Source organism: Silene latifolia, chromosome 9 (genome assembly GCF_048544455.1).
Source record: "Silene latifolia isolate original U9 population chromosome 9, ASM4854445v1, whole genome shotgun sequence".
NCBI classification, from domain to species: domain Eukaryota; kingdom Viridiplantae; phylum Streptophyta; class Magnoliopsida; order Caryophyllales; family Caryophyllaceae; genus Silene; species Silene latifolia.
In genome coordinates, this window is record NC_133534.1 from 175,056,758 (window position 1) to 175,064,557 (window position 7,800).

The following is a 7,800-nucleotide window of genomic DNA, read 5'->3' on the forward strand; positions in this document are numbered from 1 at the left end:
AGGTCGATACTTTTCTTAATTCTGTGCACAACTTCAATATCAATGAAAATGTCCAATCAAGAAAGTTTGAATCTTACCTTTGCTAGGTGGGAGAGACCTAAGGTCTTTTGACACAGCCCTTCGCCATAGTATACCTATAATAGCAGTGATTACAACTAACCCGTCCTGTTGTTAATCATCTTTCTTATCAAACTAGAAGGCTAATTCTAAGTCCAAGGATCCCTCTTAGTAACGAAGTTTAAACTGAAGTTAATTAAGAAGACTATATACTATATGAACGAGTGTAGCGAAGCGAAAAGAGAAGGCTGTTGACGAGTGTAGTAGCTTTCGTCTTAAATTAAAAAGAAGGCTAGAAGATCTCGCATATAAGTAACAAGAGAATGAAACAGATCAGGAGACTCATCTAGTTGTAGGCGTAAAGCCAGGAAAAAGGGGAATTGATAAAGTCACGTGTCTTTGTTTCGTATCGAGCTTGTTTCGACCTTTTCTAAGGTGTCATGACGTCTTTTCGGAGAGTCCTTTCGAACAGAATCTTTAATACGACTTTCAACTAGTTGTAGGCATAAAGCCCCTTAATATGACCAAGTGGTGTTATTCGGAGACTAGTATCACGTGCTTCCTGTGATCCATATTATAAAATTTTAAGAAAAGATGTGAGTTTGGGAAGCTCTCTTCGGGCAAAGGAGTATAGGTACATGGCACCGGGGTCCTGTACTATAAGATATGAGAATGCTTCCTTTAGGTGGGTAAAAGAGTCTTGGGAAAAGAATTAACGTTATTAGACCTTCTTTTATAGGATACTTATACAAAGGATACGTGGGAATATAGCAAGTCGTCAGTAGTAAGGGTGCTAAGCAAACTCTTAATCTAAGATAAGACTCAGAATAAAGTACTAAAAGAAAAGCAAAGGGAAAGCCCAACTCTGATTCTGATTTAGACTGATTTCTGATTTAGACTTCTTTCTTAGGTCAGGCCAAGCCCTATAACTCTTAACTAGAAAGTCAAGCAATGAAGACATGTCTTAGATAGAGACCTCGTCCTTGTGCGCATTCGTCGTAGTGATGTTTCCTTTTCTTTTTATGTCAGGAAGTTCTTGCTACTTATCCAGATTAAAGATCATGCTTGGAACAGACCCTATATAAAGAGAGAATTCCCTAGAAAGGTTGATGACTCCTAGAAAAAGGTGAGACCCTTCACTTACAGAGGGGTGGATATGCAGATTGTACTGCATTCACAGAACGAAGCCCTAGATAGGACTGGGTCGAAGTACGACTTTGGCTAAGGGTCCCTTGGGTCTTTCTTAGATAAAATAGATCATATACTTATAAACATTATGGTCATTAAGTACAGTAGTGTAATATAAAATGAAAAAGAAAGCCACGATATAGCTGTCCCACAAAAGATTCTTGGTCAGGTAAAGGAACGTCAGTGAGAAGAGGCTATTTATAGTTCGAAGAGGGTATGTTGGGTGTGTTAACATAGATCAGTAATGTCACTTTTTAATCTTCACTTTGAGACCTTAAGTTCATTCCTTTTTATACGTTCTGGATTACCCTGTCAAGCAAGTAAACTACCTCTTCCCATAGGTCCTTTAAAACATAAGATTATATCACATTAATGAAAAGAAAACAAGGTTCTCAACGATCCAATCAACCTAGCCGTCCAATCAGTGCTCCAACCACTACTGAAATGCATTCTGTGCTTTAAGTATGAGAATCAAATATCTTCTTATGATCAGGATAGACATTCTTCAATCAATTCCCTATCTATGGAAACCAGAGACATGCTTGTGTGCATCATGTGAAATAAGAAGGAGCGAAGCCCTCTCCTTATGTCGAGGTATAAATACCCTCTTCGAGGTATAAATACCCTCTCTCTTCAATCTTAGTTACATGCTATATAACCATCTTATATATATGAATATAAAAGAGAAAGAATTGTCATTTAATACATATTTTAAGAATAATTTAAATTAGAATTTCTTGTTGTATTTGAAATCTTTTCTTAAATTTAAAAAGATAACTTTTCTCTTATAATCAATCTGTCTTCTTAAACTACGTAGCTAAGGTGCCTCCTAGACCTTCTTCTTAACAAGAGACTTTGATATGAAAGATGATCACAGTAAGAGGACAACAGCACTTTCTAGTGTAGTAAGTCATCCAACCATGCAAAGATCCTCTCGTGTACCCATCCTATCTGCCCATCCTTACTTATTCGCATTCTAATCTCAAAGATTGAATTGAAACTTGTTGTTCTTATCTTTTTATTTTTATATATATTATATACATATTATATACTCTTTTCTTTTTAATTTAAATAATTGTCATTTAATACATATTCGAAGAAGAATTGACATTTCTTGTTGTATTTGAAATCTTTCTAGTATATTAAACTCTCATTATATGGTACAATTACTACTACTAAGAAGAGTATTACTGTCAATCCTAAGGTTACAGCTAACTGATTGTTTATATTTTTAATTTCAGAATCATACTGATCAAATTCTGGTATTTTAATTTGAAGAAATGGTTCCTGACGTAAACCGGCTCTAACCAAAGGTTCTATAAGATCTTCTTCCCCTGCAACTAAGGTCATTTTCTGAAAGCCAGGTTGGACATGTATATCTGGGTTGAGAATGAAGGGTTCAAAATTCTCTATTTTATTGAACAATGGTGTTAATCCATCAACCGGTACATGGACACCATCGCCTGGAGCGAATCCATACCATATGGTCACTCCAATACCAAATTCAACAAAAAGAAGAAATTTGCCAAAAGACCCAGAATGAAACGTGAGAGCTTCAATAAAGACACGATTTATATAATCGGTTCGTATATTTGTACGTAAACTCGTAATGGATAGAGGTCTCTTGCTCATAGTTAACCCTAAATCTTTTCTCAATTGTTTTAACCCTTCATAATTAGTCGGCATACGGACGTCTCCACTCAAATATCGTAGGTTTGTAGGTATAATACGATAGGCAATTGACAATATAGATTGAGACTCCAACTTTCTTTTTAGACTGATTTCCATTAATTCACTCTACTCAATCATATTTTTTGATAACTTACCTGCTTTAGAATTGAGTCTAAATCGCTCAAAGATATATTGTTTTTTTTTAGATTCTCTTTCTTTAGAATAAAGAATTTTAGGAGACATTAGATTATAAATATTTTTATAATTATAACATCTTGTTTTCTCGTTAGATACACTATCAAACATTGATAAGAAATACCTTTTAATAATTTTATAAAAGAACATTGTATTATACTTTTTCTGTTAGATGACATATTTAAATATTAGAATGAATATCTTTTCTTCTATAATAAATTCTTTCTTTTTATTTTAAAATCTTTTTAGGATTTTGAAAGAAAATGCTGATTTAACATGTCATCATACCACCAAAGACTTGGACCGTTATGATTAAAAAGCATCTTTTTCATATGAAGGCAAAATACCTTCAATATTCGAATAAATTAAACTTCAATATTAAGGGTGGACACCTTCGATCATATAAGATCCTTAAACCAAAGGTTCTACATTGTAGATATAGAAAGAAAGTCTTTCCATACTATTACTATACTCAGTATAAAAGAAGAAGAAATGAGAAAAAGAATGAGAAATATCAAGATAATGATAAATTCAAAGAGATAGTAGTCTTATTAAAGACACTGGATTCAGTAACAGAATCAGAAAAGAATTCGAACCCATATCCAAAGTTAATCATCCCATCTCGAATCTTTAATGAGGATATCCTCATCAACGAGTTTAACCTACTAACCATATCGGTTATGGATCTCTTAGTAAAGTATGTTTACCCTAGCATAAATTCTTATTGTAAAGCTAATATCATCTTATATATGAAAAAAGAGAATGATGAAAATATAATCAAACCTCTTTCTAAAACAGCTTTTCCACTAACCACAGATGATGGTGAAGTGCTTCCTAAGTTCAATATAACTAATTATGTAAATAGTTTAATACTACAATTAATTGATTCCTATGATGATTTTCAAATTACAGGAATAAGTATTAATGTTTATTTTGAACATAATATAAAACAACATATACTTATTGTAGATTACAAGTCTAGATTAGAAGGTATATATGAATGCTATTATGAGAAGGGTCATGATGATGATGAAAAGATTGATGTTCAGAATTTAAAGCCAAAAAGCCTTCGTTCTACTAAGAAAGTCTATTCTACTCATATAACAACCTTGAATAAGTATAAAAAGACAAGTTTAAAGCCTTTTATGGTGGCCGATACCGAAACTCTCCTTATTGAGGATATTCATGTGCCATATGCTATAGGTGTGTTGAAGGTTTACCCGGGAGATGTCCCTCTAGTTGAGAATATAGATTCTTTCTTCAGTGAAGATTACAATAAAGAAATCTTCCCAAAGTTTGAAGATAGGAGTGAGAAAATGATGTTTGATTTTATATTTAGGATTAAAACAATTGCTAGACGGAATAAAAAATCTAAAATGGATATTATTTATTTTCATAATTTAGGACGATTCGATGGTCTTTTTCTTATTAAGCATCTCTCCTTACATCATCAAGATTTAAAAATCAAAGCCCTTATTAGAAATTATACGATCTATGAGATAGCCGTCTATTCGAAAAAGAGACTTTTATTCCGCTTCAGAGACTCGCTTCATCTACTCCCCAATGATCTACAATCTCTAGCTAAGAATCTATGCCCTGAGTATGGTTCTAAAGGATCTGTTGACTTTTCAAAAGTAACTCTTGGAAACCATATCTTCAATGAAAGAGACCTTGATTTCATATATGAAACAGGATATTCGCCTATTGGGTGGTATTATGTTGAAATTCCAGAATTTGTATTTTCTAGCATATCAAGCTGACATATTAGATAAGCTAACCACCTCATCACACGCTCTCTCTCTCTTTCGTTCGTGGTTTTACAACGATAAAAAGCATTATATCCACATACCTGATGAAAATACAGATAATTATATTCGACGTGGATACTATGGTGGCCATACCGACGCATACCTTCCATACGGTAAAGACCTTTACTATTATGATGTCAACTCTCTTTATCCTTATATTATGAGGGAATATCCAATGCCTGGGGGTAAGCCTGTTTGACATTCTGATTTAGAAAAGATGGATTTAGATCAAATCTTTGGTTTCATTGAAGCTTATATAGAATGCCCAAAAAGCATAAAGAAACCCTTTCTACCATATAAAGATCCTCAAAGTGGGACTCTTATCTTTCCAACGGGTACATTTATTGGTGTTTACTATAGTAAGGAGCTCAAGTTTGCAAGACAGATTGGATATAAAATAATACCTCTAAATGGATACATCTTTGAAAAGATGGAAAGCCCTTTCATTGGATACGTTAACGACCTCTTTGAAAGTAGATCCAAAGCTAAGCTTGAAGGTAATGACTCGTTATCCTTTATCTATAAACTCCTAATGAACTCATTATATGGGCGATTTGGCACCAATCCCGAATCCACCAAAACCGAAATTTGTGATGAAGAAAGATCGAATCTTATCCTTAAAACGAAGGGTTTAATGAAATATATAAAGATTAAAGAAGATATGAATATGATAACATATATAAACAAACGGGGTCGTGGGGAAGGAGCTTCCTCATATTATATTCCGAAGATGGCTGCTGTTCAAATATCCGCGGCTATCACAGCATCAGCTAGGATCTACATGTATCCATTTATATCCAGAGATGATTGCTACTACACTGACACAGACTCTATAGTTTTAGGTAACCCTCTTCCAGATGAATTCATATCTTCAACAGAATTGGGGAAGTTTAAGTTAGAAGATAAAATCAAAGAGGGTGTCTTTTTAGCGCCAAAATCTTACTACTATAGCAGATATTCCTCTGAGAAAGACGTCCTGAAGTATAAGGGTGCTGGTAAAGAATTTGCAACTAAAGACTGGTTTCTAGAACAATATCTAGAACCTGACCGAATTCAGACTGTCCCGATAATCTCTCATTTTAAAAGAGATTGGGATTCACTAGATATAAGAAAGGAAGAAAGAAAAACCACTCTTAGACTCGTAGATAAAAATAAGAGGGTACGTAAAATGGAAAATGGTCGCTGGGTAGGTTCTGATCCTATTAATATCAATGGCTTGCATTGTATAAATAAAATGGGAAGAGTTATAATAAATAATTTAAAAAGAGAAAAGGAATTTAAAGAAAATAAAATGAAAGAAAAGAAGAAGGATAAGGATGATTCAATAAAGAAGACCCATACAATGGATCCTCAGAATGAGAAAAAGAATGAAGAGAATGAGAAAAAGAATGAAGTCAATACTGTGAAGAGTCACTTTTCTAATTCAAAAGATAATTTGAAAGAAAATGAAAAACCATTAGATAATAAGACAAAACCATCAGATAGAGGTAGGAAACCATCTGAGACAGACCCTCCCTGAACATAATTTAAATAAATGAAAAGATCTTTCTTATATAATTCTCAATAGATAGGATTTTATTTCAGAATTACCTTCTTCTTATCTTTATATATAAGAATCTTCATATTAAGGGAATTCTTTTTCTTTATATAGAATATTAAGGGAAAGAGTGAAGAATAGGAAGAAAAGAGCATCAAAGAACCTCTATTACCTCATTAAATGACCTAGGGCAGATCTTCCTCTAGTGGGAATGAGTGGCCCTTTATGGTTCTTTAGAGCTCGAACGAGAGTGAGAGGCTATTTATAGCTTAACGAGGAGATCGCTAGTGAGAGGGGTCCCATTCCATACCTTACGCTAAGGGCCTAACAACACCTCTGACTAACTCCTTGTATCATTGATCTGAAAAGAAAGGCATAACTCCTATGTGTACTAACCCTTGACTTTCTTATCTTACCCTAAGAGGTAGAATGAATCAAAGTATGAACTCGGACCTAATAGTCTAAAAAGACCTCTTTCGTTAGTCTCTATACTTTACCTTTCGTTAAAGGAAAGAACTTCTTTCCCTATACATTCATTGCTACTTTCTTATCTTATTCTGACTCCTCTCTTTTTCTTTTTATAAAACATACATTATTCCATATATAGATGTGGACTCTTTTAAAATAAGACATAGTATTATAGAGGCAATATAGACAGAGAAAGCATTTCTTATCTTATGATCTTTCTTTTGACTTTTTAAATTTAAAGGATCATAATGAAGCTCTGGAAAGAGTCTCTTTACCATTTGATTTAATGGTTCACCACATATACATGGACTTTTTATATTAATATGAGTACTACAGACTTTCTCAATATATGTATTTCGTAGGACTCTACTAATAAGTTTCAGATCAGGTGAACATATAGCTGCTGCAGGTTTTAAGAAGAGCATTTCTGGAGATACTACCCACCAAATAACTAACCCTAGAATTAAGGAAAAAAGAAAAACAACACGAATATCATTTATATATGAGTAAGATATCATATCTCTTATATTCAAAGATAGAATTCTTTTCTTTCTTTTTAAACTCTTAAAATTCTCAGATAAGAGATCTTTAAACCCTAGCGTTTTCTCACGATAAATTCACAATAATCTACTATAAATACCATAAATTCCTAAGTTAGGTGCTTTTAAAGCTATATAAGGTAATAAAGCATATTGAATAGAATATTCATATTTTTGATTAGACTGAGCTAAGACTCCTAAAGCTTTCCATAAACAGTTTTGATCTGCTGATAATCTATCTAATGTAGAACGAAGTTGCTCTTGTTCTTTCTTATTAAGAGGCTTAGCTTTACCGACATGAAATGAATCTATTTCCGCTCTCTCAGTTGGTTAGCTA

The 7,800-nt window shown here is 33.3% G+C and overlaps 1 pseudogene; it reads left to right on the forward strand.

Annotated features, from left to right (window-relative positions):
• Positions 1 to 3,419: 3,419 nt before the first annotated feature.
• Positions 3,420 to 6,438, forward strand: LOC141601920 (DNA polymerase-like; annotated as a pseudogene).
• Positions 6,439 to 7,800: the final 1,362 nt, after the last annotated feature.